Genomic DNA, 15259 nt, shown 5'->3' with positions numbered 1-15259 from the left:
AGAAATTTTTAATAGAAAAAAAGCTTGTACAGTCAGGACATACAGAAAGTATTTTTGGATAGCTGCACACTGTTGTTTGGTGTTTTAAGCCAAGTGTTATTACAAAACAGTCAAAAAGTTTAAGAATATTTAAAGGATTATAAAGTAAGAAAGTTATAGCAAGCTAAGATTTATTATTGAAGGAACAAAAATATATTCAATAAATTTAGTGTGTCCTAAGTGTAGAGTGTTTATAAAGTCCACAATAGTATACATACAGTAATGTCCTAGGCTTCCCATTCACTCATTACTTACTCACTGACTCACCCAAAACAACTTACAGCCCTGCAAGCTCCATTCATGGTAAATGCCCAAAACAAGTGTGATATGGCTTGACTGTGTTTCTACCCAAATCTCATCTTCAACTGTGGCTGCCATAATTCCCAAGTGTTGTGGGAGGAGCCAGTGGGAGATAATTGAATCATGGAGGCAGTTTCCCCCACACTGTTCTTGTGGTAATAAGTCTCACATGATCTGATGGTTTTATAAGGGGTATCCCCTTTCACTTGGCGCTCATTCTCCCTTGCCTGTCACCATGTAAGATGTTCCTTTCACCTTCCGCCATGATTGTGAGGCCTCCCCAGCCAAGTGGAACAGTGAGTCCATAAAACGTCTTTTGCATCATAAATTACCCAGTCCCGGGTATGTCTTTATCAGCATCATGAAAAAGGAGTAATACAGTAAATTGGTGCCAGGAGTGGGGTGCTGCTATAAAGATACCCAAAAATGTGAAAGTGATTTTGGAATTGGATAACAGCCTGAGTCTGGAACTGTTTGTAGGGCTCAGAAGAAGACAGGAAGATGTGGGAAAGTTTCGAACTTCCTAGAGACTGGCTGAATGGCTTTCACCAAAATGCTGATAATCATGTGGACAATAAAATCCAGGCTGAGATGATCTTAGATGGAGATAAGGAACTTGTTGGGAAATGAAGTAAAAGCAACTCTTGCTATGTTTTAGCAAAGAGATTGGTGGCATTTTGTCCCTGCCCTAGAAATTTGTGGAACCTTGAAGTTGAGGGAGATAATTGAGGGTGTCTGGCAGAAGAAATTTCTAAGCAGCAAAGCATTCAAGAGGTAATTTTGGTGCTATTAAAAGCACTCAGTTTTGAAACAGAAACAGGGGACAGAAGTCCAAAAAATTTGCAGCCTGACAATGCAATAGAAAATAAAAAAAAACCATTTTCTGAGGAGAAATTCAAGCCAGCTGCAGAAATTTGCATAAATGACAAGCAGCCAAATGTTAATCACCAAATGTTAATCACCAAGACAATGGGGAAAATGTCTCCAGGGCATGTCAAAGACCTTTGCAGCAGCCCCTCCCATCATGGGCCCAGAGGCCTAGGAGGAAAAAATGGGTCTGTGGGCTGGGCCTAGGGCCCCCCTGCTGTGTGCGGCCTAGGGACATCTCAGCCACTCTAGCCATGGACAAAAGAGACCAAGGTATGACTTGGGCCATGGCTTCAGAGGGTGCAAGCCCCAAGCCTTGGCAGCTTCCATGTGGTGTTGAGCCTGTGGGCACACAGAAGTCAAAAATTGAGGTTTGGGAACCTCTGCTTAGATTTCAGAGAATGTGCAGAAATGCCTGGATGTCCAGGCAGATGTTTGCTGTAGGGGTAGGGGCCTCATAGAGAACCTCTGCTAGGGCAGTGCAGAAGGGAAAGGTGAAGTTGAAGACCAAACACAGAGTCCCCACTGGGGCACTGCCTTAGTGGAGCTGTGAGAGCCACCATCTTCCAGACCCCAGAATGGTAGATTCACCAACAGCTTGCACTGTGCATCTAGAAAAGCCACAGAGACTCAACACCAGCCCATGAAAGCAGCCAGGAGCAAAGCTACATGGGTGGAGCTGCCCAAGACCATGAGAACGCACCTCTTGCATCAGTGTGACCTGGATGCAAGACATGGAGTCAAAGGAGATGAATTTGGTGCTTTAAGATTTGACTGCCCTGGCCGGGTGCAGTGGCTCACACCTGTAATTCCAGGACTTTGGGAGGCTGAGGCAGGTGGATCACGAGGTCAGGAGATTGAGACCATCCTGGCTAACACAGTGAAACCCCATCTCTACTAAAAATACAAAAAATTAGCCAGGTGTGGTGGTGGGCACCTGTAGTCCCAGCTACTCAGGAGGCTGAGGCAGGAGAGTGGCATGAACCCGAGAGATGGAGCTTGCAGTGAGCCGAGATCGCACCACTGCACTCCAGCCTGGGTGACAGAGTGAGACTCCATCTCACAAAAAAAAAAAAAAAAAAGATTTTACTGCCCCCCTGGACTTCGGACTTGCATGGGGCCTTTAGCGCCTTCATTTTGGCCAATTTCTCCCATTTGGAATGGTGTATTTATCCAATGCCTTTACCCCCTCTGTATCTAGGAAGTAACTGACTCACTTTTGATTTTGCAGGCTCATAGGTGGAAGGGACTTGCCTTGTCTCAGATGAGACTTTGGACTGTGGACATTTAAGTTAATGATGAAATGAGTTAAGACTTTGGGGGACTGTTGGGAAGGTATGATTGGTTTTCAAATGTGAGGACATGAGATTTGGGGGGGACTGGGGAAGAATGATATGGTTTGGCTGTGTCCCACCCAAATCTCATCTTGAGTTGTTGCTCCCAGAATTCCCACATGTTGTGGGAGGGACGTGGTAGGAGATAATGGAGTCATGGGGGCAGTTTTCCCCGTACTGTTCTTGTAGTAGTGAATAAGTCTCACAAGATCTTATGGTTTTATAAGAGGCTTCCCCTTTGGCTTCCCTCTCATTCTCTCTCACCTGCTGCCATGTAAGATGTGCCTTTCGCCTTCCACCATTGTTGTGAGACCTCTCCAGCCACATGGAATTGTGAACCCATTAAACCTCTTTTCATCATAAATTACCCAGTCTCAGGCATGTCTTTATCAGCAGTGTGAAAATGGACTAATAGAAGGTGTATCATCTTTTATACCATATTTTTACTGTACCTTTTCTATGTTTAGATATATTTAGATACACTAACACTTTCCATTGTGTTATAACTGCCTACAGTATTCAGTATAGTAATATACTATATAGGTCTGTAGTCTAGGAGCTACAATATGTGACAGCTTAGGCTATATCCATATAGCCTAAGTGTTTAGTAGGCTAAACCATCTAGCTTTGTGTTAAGTGCCTCTATACTGTCCATGCAATGATGGAATAGCTTAGCAACACATTTCTCAGAACATATCCCCATTGTTAAATGATTCATGACTATTCTTGAAAGACAATATTAGTCATTGATAGCAGTCTGCCCTATCCTCTCAAAATCTTCTCTATCTCAACCCATTATTCACATATGTATGCATACATACATACGCATATTTAGCTTCTTTATAATGAGGTACCACCTTACTTTCTTGACTCTAATAAAAGTAATTTTCTCTCTAATACATAACCTATAATTTAAGAGTTAACCAATTTCTCCCTCATTCAACTTAAAAGGCAATGCTTTTTGATGAGTGTGACATGAAGAACATAAGAAAAGCTATCACATATTGCCAGGAAGATATTTCTTACCTTTTTTCTGATAACAATAATACATTAAAAACTCAAAATTACCTAAAAATAGAAAATTTGTTGGACGAATTATGGTAAATCTATATGAAGACATACTATGAAGTCATCAAAAAGCAACAAACATGAAATGGTCACAATATATTATGTGGATAAAACAGATTACAAGGCTGCATGGCTTGATCCCAACATTGTTAACAAGTATGAAAAAAAGACAAAGATCAATTGATTGGGCAATCTGTGAGCCAGAACTTTCAAAAACTGTTTTTTGAGAAGTACTATTGATATGTACAAAATAAGATGGTAGGCCAGACACTGGGTTCATATTTTCTTCTTTCTTTAAGTAATGAAAATTTGGCAGGGAACAGTGGTTCACGTCTGTAATCCCAGCACTTTGGGAAGCCAAGGTGAGTGAACTGCTTGAGGACAGAAATTGGAGACTAGCCGGGCCAACGTGGTGAAACCCCATCTCTACTCTTAAAAATTACAAAAATTAGCTGGGCGTGGTGGTGTGTGCCTGTTGTCCCAGCTACTCTGGAGGCTGAGGCACAAGAATTCTTTGAACCCAGGAGGTGGAAATTTCAGGGAGCCCAGACCACGCCACTGCACTCCAGCCTGAGTGACAAAGTGAAACTCTGTCTCAAAACAAAAAAATTAAAATTAAAATTAAAATTAAAAAAATAATCACTCCTGCCAGACCCAACTCTCTTGCAGCTAACAATAAACTCTAGACCAAAACTAAAACAAAACAAGCAAATAAAAATCCTTTAGGCAAGGAAGAGTAAAGAAAAGTAATACAGATCCGGACAGCAGTTGACTCTTGGGAAAAAGGTAATGGCACAAAGTGAGTTATCTGTTTTTAATGACTTTTAGCCTGAGTACACATCAAAGTTGGCACCACACAGGTTATATAAAGCTCCAATAGAAAACTCAGTCTTTCTGGCCTGAAGAACCACAGGGTAGAGTTCAGGGAAATCAGAGCTGCAGAAAAGTAAGGTGGGAATTCCTGGAAAGGAGAGATTCCCAAATTCTGTAAATAAAGCCTGTTCAAATATCTGGCTGATCTCTGAACTACCACCCAAGACAAAATTTGTAGTTTAAGTCCAACCAACTTACTTGTCTGGCAGAAGGGAGGAAGAAAGAAAGGAAAGAAAGGGAGAGAGTTGTGTTAGGCTGTTTGCATCACTATAAAGGAATACTTGAAGCTGGGTAATTTATAAAAAAATGTGGTTTCATTTGCTCACAGTTTTGCAGAGTGCACAGGAAGCATAGTGCCAGCATCTGCCTCTCGTAAGGGCCTCAGGAAGCTTACACTCATGGCCAGAGTCAAAGGGGGAGCAGGCACATCACCTGGTCACAGCAGGAGCAAGAGATGCACAGCGGAGGTGCCATGCTCTTTTAAACAAGCAGATCTCACAGGAACTCAGAGCGAGAAACTCACTTTGAATCAAGGCGATGGTGCTAAGCCATTCATGAGGGATCTGCCCCGTGATCCAATCACCTCCCATCAGGCCCCACCTCCAACATTGGGAATCACATGAGATATAGAGGGGACAAACATCCAAACCATATCAGGAAGGAAAGGAGAAAGGGAAGGAGGAAGGGAGGGCGGAAAGAAGAGAGGGAGGAAGGAAGGAACCTTCTCAGAGGAATGTAACTGAACCTAGAGTCTCCACAACGTAACATTCAATATTTTTTATACTGATACCAAGAATCCAACCCCAAATTACTCCAAAGAAACAAGAAAATGTGATCCCTTTTCAAGAAGAAAGACAATCCACAGAATTCAAACCCAGATCCCAGATGCTGAAATTAGCAGAAAAAGATTTTAAAGCTCACATATATGAAAGAAAATCGGTTTACAATAATGTAAAAATCAGAAATTGCAGTAGAGGAAAACTATAACAATGAACTGTAAACTCTAGAACTAAAAAAATGCAATGTCTAAATAAAAAATTCATCTATAGGCTTAACTGCAGAATGAAGATAACAGAAGAAGAGACAGTGAACTTGAAAAAAGATCAATATTATTGACTCTAAAGAAGAGAGAAAAAAGATACTAGAAAAAAATAGTCTCAGAGACCCACAGAACCATATCAAAAGGTCCAACATATACCTATTTCCCTAATTGGAATCCCAGAAGAAGAAAAGAGAGGGGATAAGACAAAACATATGTGGACAAATGCTGTAGATCTTCATAGAGATTTGTATTATACAGCCATACGTTTGTCAATATTTAATAAATATACACTTAAAATTCACAAATATACACAAAATTCAACAAACATTCACTTGGGGAGCTCATTGTGCATAAAATTGATGTCAGAAGAAAACTGTAAAGAGATTGTTGAAGTCCAGTAAATGATGTATATGTTTAAGTATTTAGAAGGAAATATTTATTGGTGTCTTCAATTTACTCTGAAATTCATTCCCCCCAAAAGGAAGATTAATAATGGATAGAAGAATGCATTGGAGGATGGATATTTGATAAAGCAAGTGTAGTAAGTAATGTTAATGGCAGAATCTATGTGGTAGACATACGGGTATTTGCTATTAAGTGTTTTACTTTCCTGGATGTTTGAAATATTTCTTTTCCTTTTCTTTTTTTTTTTTGAGACGCATTCTCACTCTGTCACCCAGGCTGGAGTGCAGTGGTGTGATCTCAGCTCATTGCAACCTCCACCTAACGGGTTCATGCAATTCTCCTGCCTCAGCCTTCTGAGTAGCTGGGATTATAGGCACCCACCACCACGCCCAGCTACTTTTTGTATTTTTAGTAGAGATGGGGTTTCCCCATGTTGGTCAGGCTGGTCTCGAACCCCTGACCTCATAATCCACCTGCCTCAGCCTCCCAAAGTGTTGGGATTACAGGTGTAAGCCACTGCACCTGACCTGAAATTTTTCTAATAAAATTTTGAGGGGAAAAAAGCCATTGTGGCTTATGGTGTTTCAATGGGCTAAGACAAATTGTTTATTAAAAAACAAGAACTACATGTTGTTTCATCTTCTCTCTATTAATCCTTTGGCTTCATCAGCCAAATTCAGCCAATGGATCTACCTTATTCAAGTAACTATTTAGACTGGGAAGTATAGACTGGTGGAGAAAGCAGGGAAGGAAAAGGACTACTTGATTGTTTCCCTATTTTTCATTGCACCAAATATTAGAAAATAATAGATAAGAGACATGTTTTCTATGTTTACTAATGAAATACAAAATAATTCCTTTCTCTTTCATTCTAGATATGTGAAAGATAACTGAGGTATTATTATTACAGTTATCCCTCAGTATATGTGGGGGATTGGTTCCAGGACCCTCCTTGGATACCAAAATCCATAAATACTCAAGTCCCTTATATAAATGGTGTAATATTTGCATATAACCTACACACATCCTCCCATATGCTTTAAATCATCTCTTGATTACTTATAATACCTAATACAATGTAAATCATATTGAGATAGTTGTTGTATTGTATCATTCAGGAAAAAATGCAAAGAAAAAAGGCTGTACATGTACAGTACAACCATCATTTTTTTCTGAATATTTTTGATCTGCAGTTGGTTAAATCTACAGATGTGGAACCCATGGATATGGATGGCCAATTATATATTATTTCTTTTAAAAAGTCCAAATTGGCCGGGTGCAGTGGCTCACACCTGTAATCCCAGTACTTTGGAAGGCCAAGGCAGGCAGATCATGAGGTCAAGAGATCGAGACCATTCTGACCAACATGGTGAAACCCCATCTCTACTGAAACTATAAAAATTAGCTAGGCCTGGTGGTGCATGCCTGTAGTCCCAGCTACTTGGGAGGTTGAGGCAGGATAATCACTTGAACCTGGGAGGCGGAGGTTGCAGTGAGCCGAGTTCGCCCCACTGCACTCCAGCCTGGTGACAGAACAAGACTCTGTCTCAAAAAAAAAAAAAAGATATAAAAGAGAAAGTAACAGCATTTAAATGCTACATATTGATTTTTAAATGCTTTTTTTGGTTTACCTTAAAGTTCTTCCAGAGGTGAAGGAGTTCCTTTGTGTCCTGGGTTGAATATAAAATAACTTAAACTTTGGCACCACCAGTGGTACTTCTTTGCCATCAGATGGTAATTTGGAAAGGAAATGATCTCCAGTACAGCCAACCTGAAGCTTTACAGAAAGGAAGTCAATGGAGGTACAGAGATAGTAGCATTCTATTTGGAACAGTTGCTTTAAAAGCTATTTTCACAGAAACTGCACATAAAAGAAAAAGGTCACAAATATAGATTAAATATAATAATCTATACCTAGCATACTTTTATATTTAATCATTTAAGAAGAAATTCCTGACACATAAACTACTCTTGGGTCCTAACAAACACTTCTGGGATCTACATTAATTGTGTCCAGACAATGTTTGAGCAATTAATACATTATTGCCAAAGTGCATTAACTTATATCATAATGGCAAAAGCAGCTTTAAATGGTCTTATTCCCACAAGAATTCATAGATGGAAAACAATTTTATTTTGTAGTTAGTTACACAGTGCTTTCAAGAAAAAATCTAGTCATTTAAAAATACTGTCAACAAAAGCAATTCTTGTCAGTACTACTGGTTAATATCAATTTTAATTACATATAGCAACAATACAAAGAAACGAAAGGTCTCCAAGTCTATAAAAAACCTCAACCAAATCACAAAATAAAATGCACACTCATCCCAGATATACTTTATAATACCATTTCTCCCAGTCATAGCTTCTATGACCCATTTTATTCATTCTCTAGATCGTATGTGATTCCTAAGCTTCATGACTTAAGATGGGAGGTAAGTTACTCTTTACATTATTTAATACTATCTGTAGACTGGATGAAAGTACAACTACTATTGTGTAGAAATTTATGAAATGTTTTAATGTAAAAAAGAAGCCTTCCAACCCATATACACTAGGAAGTTCTGCTTTAGGTTAGGAAATAAAAGAAAGAGACCCGGTGCAGTGGCTCATGCCTGTAATCCCAGCACTTTGGGAGACCAAGGCAGGAGGATCACTTGAGGTCAGGAGTTTGAGACCAGCCTGGCCAAGATGGTGAAACCCTATCTCTACTAAAAATACAAAAATTAGCCAAGTGTGGTGGCAGGCACCTGTAATCCCAGCCACTCAGGAGACTGATGTAGGAGAATCACTTGAACCTGGGAGGCAGAGGTTGCAGTGAGCCGAGATTGCACCATTGCACTCTAGCCTGGGTGACAGAGGGAGACTCCATCTAAAAATAAAAAAATTAAAAAAAAAGATAAGATTCTAAGCTAACTGATATGCTAGGTAGCTTGATTTAGCCATTCTACAATGTATGTCTGTGGCTATATATATACATACAGATTCAGCTATTCTACAATGCGTGTCTGTGTGTGTATATATGTATAATGTGGTACACCACAAATACACACAATTTATCAATTAAGTTTTTTAATTCCAAAGTTTTTTTGACTAATACACAACCCAACCACAAGTTTAAGAGCATTCTAATTAGATGTCCTTTCCAACACCTGATTTTGTCAGTCTTTCTTTTATATATTCTGGTTAGTGGGTAATGTTATTACATTTTCATTGATTTTGGTCTTCTAATTATTAAAATGCCTGAGACCATTTTCATATATGTTTATTGAAAATGTATACAATCAGGCTGGGCACAGTGGCTCATGCTTGCCATCCCAGCACTTTGGGAGGCCAAGGCGAGTGGATCACTTGAGGTCAGGAGTTTGAGACTAGCCTGGCTAACATCATGAAACCCCATCTCTACTAAAAATACAAAAAAATTAGCCGGTCTTGCTGGTGGGAGCCTGTAATCCCAGCTACTCAGGAGGCTGAGGTGGGAGAATCTCTTGAAGCCTGGAGTTGGATGTTGCAGTGAGCCAAGAACTTACCATTGCACTCCAGCCTGGGCGACAAGAGCAAAGCTCCCTCTCAAAAAAAAAAAAAAAAAAAGTAGCTACTTGGTTGAAAGGCTGAGGTGGGAGAATGGCTTGAACCCGGGAGGTGGATGTTGCAGTGAGCCAAGAACGCACCACTGCTCCAGGCTGGGTGCAAGAGTGAAACTTCATCACAAAAAACCAAGCCAAAACAAAACAAAACAAAAAAGAAAATGTATATAATCATATTTTCGGGGATCTGTGCAATTTTTTTTTTTTTTTTTTTTTGAGACAGAATCAAGTAGCTCTGTTGCCAGGCTGGAGTGCAGTGGGGCGATCTGGGGTCACTGCAACCTCCACCTCCCAGGTTCAAGCTATTCTCTTGCCTCAGCCTCCCGAATAGCTGGGATTACAGGCATGTGCCCCCATGCCAAGCTAATATTTTTTGTTTGTTTGTTTGTTTGTTTTTGAGATGGAGTCTCGCTCTGTCGCCCAGGCTGGAGTGCAGTAGCATGATCTCGGCTCAGTCCAAGCTCCGCTTCCCAGGTTCATATGACTCTCTTGCCTCAGCCTCACGAGTAGCTGGGACTATAGGGGCCCACCACCATGCCCAGCTAAATTGTTTCTATTTTCAGTAGAGACGGGGTTTCTCCATGTTGGCCAGGATGGTCTTGATCTCCTGACCTCATGATCCGCCCACCTTGGCCTCCCAAAATGCTGGGATTACAGGCACGAGCCACCATGCCCAGCCAAGACTATTCTTTAATTCCCAAGGCCAGCCACTGTGGTTTCAGCATGTGCCACATCCTGTGCTCGGGTTGATGCCCCACATTCCCATGGTTATCCAAAAGAGGCCCTCAGACTCACAGTGGCCATTATTAATACTCTGAGGTTCAGCAGTGGTGGCACCTGAAAATCTACAAGCATCAGAAGAAACAAGTGCTGCAGAGAGGAGCCACAACCATCACAAACCTGGAAGGCTGGGTTGGCCACCCCCTGGATCCCATCGGCTGCCTCTTTCTAACTTTGACTGAGACCTGCCTCCTGAATGATGACGGCTATCTAGATATGAATGAAAGCAGACCCCCTGTGTACCAACATGTACCTGTGGCTGTAAGCTCCCCAAACAGCAGTGAGTCCTACTTGTCATTGGCCCTGGAGGCTGCATCCATGGGCCTGGGTCACAGAGGGTAATGCCTGAAGTCTCCTATGCACAGGACAAGTTGTGCCGTAATGAGGAACAGCTCCTCAGCCAACTCCAAGAACTGCAATTGGATGATGACCCAGTGCAAACATTCCAAAAATAGTGCATCTTGCTGCTGGAAGGGGGCCCTTTCAGGGATCTGGGAGAAGTCATCCACCGAGAGAGTGTTTCCATGCATATCTCTGCCAAGTATTTGTTCTCAGCTCTGCTGTCTCACGATCCAGACCCCACCTGTAAATTAGGCTTACGTGTCATAAGGTTACCTGTTTTAGAAAATTCATGTTGTGCAGGTGACATGTCCCTCACTCACCATATGGTGTCTCTGGTGCCCAGCCATTATCCTCCCTGGTTCACGCTTGGACACTTGGAATCACAGCGGTGGGAACTGGCCTCCACCGTGCTGACTGCTGCCAAAGGAGACACTTTGAGGCTCTTAACAATTCTGGGAGCAATGCAGAAGCACATTCATTCTTCCCCCCTCATCTTCAAAGTGGCCCAAAATGCGTTCAAGATTGCTGCTCCCACTAACAGTAGTACTGACAGCACCCTGCTCAACGTGGCCCTGGAACCTGGGTTACAGGTGATGCGATGACCTTATCATCCCTTAACTGGAGACGCAGAGAGATGGTACGATGGTTGGTGACCTGTGCTTCAGAAATGAGTATAGCCCACCTCCCTCTACCCCCACAGGAAAGGAGTTTCTATACTCTACTCTTGGGACAGGACAACGAATCCTTGGAGCTCTCATATTCCTATTCCTGATGGCCTAAGAAAGGATGGGGCTGCTGGTGGGAGAAGATGGCCTCTGTTCAGCCAGCCCAAGTTCTGTCCTCACTGCTTAAACCAACCATATGCTGATGTCAGCAGCACTTTGACCCTCTCATCAGAGACAAGTCTAAGGGAATGAATTTTCAGCTGCCAATACTCAAGTGTGCCCTTGGGAGGTAGTGGGCCTGGTGGTTTGGTCCCCGTCCCTGTCCATGCTTGTGAGAAACCCAGACAGCTTGGAGGCTCAGGACCGTTTCTAAAGCCCAAAGCCCCAGCACAAGATTCTACCCTGAGAGGCCCCAGTTCAGCTAGAACCCCTGGCAGATCTGCAACCCTGGCCTCGGGGCAAGCAAACCTCAGGCTCTACTGCTCCATCCTTGTGAGGGACTAAGAGCACCTGCAGAAACCTTCAACCCTCTGACCTGGGGAAGGAAGAGATAGGAAGAGACCCTAAACAAGGTTTGGCCATCTGGGAGGCTTCCCTTGCCCTGGTTTGCCTCAGATCATCTCAAGGTTGCCGAGGAGGAGGGAGAACTCATCTCTGTAGGCCAAGTTCAAACCCCACATGGTAATCTGGGCCGACCTGAATCAGGACCCAGATGGCCACGGCTGAGCTCAGGCTCTCCCTGACAGGTGTGCGGGCCCCAGGGAGCATCTTGCAGAGCTGGTACACACTCTTCACCCATACTGAGGCTGCTAGTATTGTAGCTGCCACAGCCATATCCCACACCACTATCCTGTGCCTCAGTCTTGACTATCCACAGCAGGAGGAACTGGCTAGCTGTGCTTGCACACTGGCCCTGCAGTGTGCTATGAAGCATCCACAGAGCTGTGCCCTGTCAGCCCTTACACTCTGTGAGAAAGACCACATTGCCTTTGAGGCAGCCTGCCAGATTGCCACTGAGGCTGCTGCCGGTGGCATGACCCATTCACAGCTGTTCACCATTGCCTGCTACGTGGAGCTCTGTGGCTACGCGCTCTGTGCCTTCAAGCTGGCCTCATTGGCCATGAGCCATCTTAACCTGGCTCATAACCAGGATACCCACCCAGCCATCAATGATGTGCTCTGGGTTTGTGCCCTCAGCCACTCTCTGGGCAAGAATGAGCTGGCAGTTCTCATCCCCCTGGTGATGAAGAGTGTGCACATTGCCATGGTGCTTTCAGATATCCTGTGTGCAAGGCTGCAAGGTGACTGCACCTGGCCTGGCCAGCACCTCAGGCCGCCGCAGCTCTGGAAAGCTCATCTCCACTGACAGAGCTCCATGGCACCAGTTGCTGATGCAATGCTTACATCAACACCACACACTACACCTAACACACATTAGCCATTGCCAGTATGGGCAGTTCATTGAGTTTCTAAGCAAGGCTCGGGAGACCCCCCTGCTGCCCTAGGATGGCTACCTGCAATTTGCCCTGTTCATCAACAACCACAAACAGATCTACAAAGGCAAGAAAAAGCTGATGCTGCTGGTTCGAGAGCCCTTTGGCTGAGAAAGCAGATAGCTCACCGGCCCAGCAGCCTGGGTCCCCAGGTAGTATCAGGTCAGGCCAAAAACACTGAAACATTTGTCCACACTGAGAGGACTCTGAGCACCTGTGGCTGAGGCCAAAGGACCACGGGGCTAAGGATGGGGGAGTCCAACTCTAGTCGATATGCATACCTTTGCAAGCTTCTCACTACAGCCCACTGCTGATGGAGGAAGTGGGCCCTGCAAATCGACCAGAAACCTCCACAATATGCCACCTTCTGCCCCTATGTCCTGCGTGTCCTGGGCATTGGCTCTGTCTCCACTGGCAAACACAGAACACTGTTCCATCTCAGAGATTGCTTAACCAGAGAAATAGATGCATTTATGATACTGTAAATACTATAGTATATGTGTTGCCAATTAATCTAAAGTCATAAGTATTTATAATTCTGGTTCTGATTTGATGGGCGCTTGAGGTAGCTGTGGGTGGGAGGATATGCTTATTGTCTGAGGAGACTCACAACCATTTCTCAGGTTTCCCTTGCAGAGTGTATGCCGTTACCAGTGGGATAGTGGGGGTGCCAAGGAGAAAAATGGCCAGTTAGAAAAAATCCCAAGATTAGTCTATGCAGAATCTCTCACCTACAGACAGGACATTAATAGCCCAGTGGTGGGTGAGTGGCAGAGGCCAGGACTGGACTCAGACTTTTGCCTCACAAAGCTGTGAGGACTCTGAAGCTCCTGCCCCTGCCTCACACAGCCTCGCCAGGAGTCTGCTGAGCACCTTTGAAACAACTGCAGGGAAAAGATGAAGGTCTGGGAAGCCACGGAGCTCACAATGTTCATCGACACTGGTCACCTTTGTGTTAGAGAGTGTGTGTATCTGTATGACTGAGTACATATGTCTATGTGCATAGATATATCTGCGCATGCCTGTCTGTATGTGCACATTATATGTTGATGTGTATGTATGTCAGTTCTATGGCTGTGTACCTGTGTGGATATGTGCACACTGGACTGTGGGTCTCTGTGTGAGGATGTAACATTTGTGTACATGTGAGGGTGCATATCTATGTGTAAATGCTGTCATGTTTTGCATGTTTAGTGTGTGTGTATCTGGGCACACATGAGTGCATGTGTAGAAATATGTGTCTGTGTGTATGCTTGCTCTCCATGCATCTGTGTTTTTATATGTGTAAAAACATGTAGGGATGACTGCATGTTCATCTTTGAGGATCTGCATGAATGTGTCCTTTTTGCAAGGTTTCTCTTCGCAGTCGTCTTCAATCTCTCTCACTAGTTAAATGTTTGTTCCCCATCTCTGTGCCTCCTCTATTCGTTCTCTCTCACCAAATGAGCTTCTAAGCACCGGTCTCCCTCTGCCATCAGATTGGATGCTTTCAATGCACAGTTCCCTTCTCACCCCATACATGCTTTCTTCCCCTGCCTTTCTACCTCAAGCTTCCTCTGCCTGCTTTTGTCACAGTCCAATGCTTGCTGACTTGGAGGCTAGGGCTGGTCTGCACTTAGCCTCTCCCTTCCTAATTTCTAGCCCTAGTGAGCAGCCCTGTCTTAGCCCTGGCTGCCCTCCACAGTGTATCGTCATGTTCCTGCTACCTTCCCGACCCCTATGCTCAGCCTGGAATTGTTGGAGGAGACAGCAAGGACATTCAGAAGAGTCAGTTGGTTACCAGTGCCTTCGTGTTTACTCTTTTGTGTGTTAGATCCTGAGTTGGGGGTGGAGTTTGATAAAGAAGGGGTGGTATAGCTAGAATACGAAATAAGAACTTCCCCATCTGCTTTATTTTTTCTTTTGTTGACAAACTGTCACCTTTTCTACTCCAAACTGACCAAGAAGTTGTATTTGCCATTCATGGCTACTCAAGTCCTACTGCCCAGCCAAGAGCCCCTACAATGTCTCAGCCCATTGGGTTTGTTAAAGAGAGAGAGAAGTGAGAGAGAGAGGTCACTCTCATTTTTGTATCACAATTGCCCTTCTTTTTAGCAAATGTGTGAACTCACAGTGCTTTTCTATGAATAAACCATGGATCACATGAAAGATCATTTTTCTTAAAGAAAACAAAAATTGTCTAAATTTTTGTTTAGACAATTTTGTTTAGACAATCCCCAGAGGGGACCAGCAAATACTTAATAGAAGATTATAGATTTCCTGTGAGTGCATACGGCTCGGGGTGACCTGATTCTGTAAAGCAAATGTTATTGTCCTCCTCAAATTCATGTGTTGAATTCTATGTGATAGTATTTGGGGGTGGGGCCTTGGAAGGTGATAAAGTTCATGAAGGCAGGGACCTCATGAATGGAATTGGTGCCCCTATCAAGGGGACCGCAGAGAGCTCCCTCATCCCTTCTGTCAC

The 15259-nt window shown here is 43.5% G+C and overlaps 1 pseudogene; it reads left to right on the top strand.

Annotated features, from left to right (window-relative positions):
* Positions 1–2696: 2696 nt before the first annotated feature.
* LOC134760603 (zinc finger SWIM domain-containing protein 5-like) lies at positions 2697–12906 on the top strand (annotated as a pseudogene).
* The last annotated feature ends 2353 nt before the right edge of the window (positions 12907–15259 follow it).

The sequence above is a fragment of the Pongo abelii genome, chromosome 19, assembly GCF_028885655.2.
Source record: "Pongo abelii isolate AG06213 chromosome 19, NHGRI_mPonAbe1-v2.0_pri, whole genome shotgun sequence".
NCBI classification, from domain to species: domain Eukaryota; kingdom Metazoa; phylum Chordata; class Mammalia; order Primates; family Hominidae; genus Pongo; species Pongo abelii.
The sequence above is the reverse complement of the archived record's forward strand: the minus strand, read 5'-3'. Positions and strand labels throughout refer to the sequence as shown.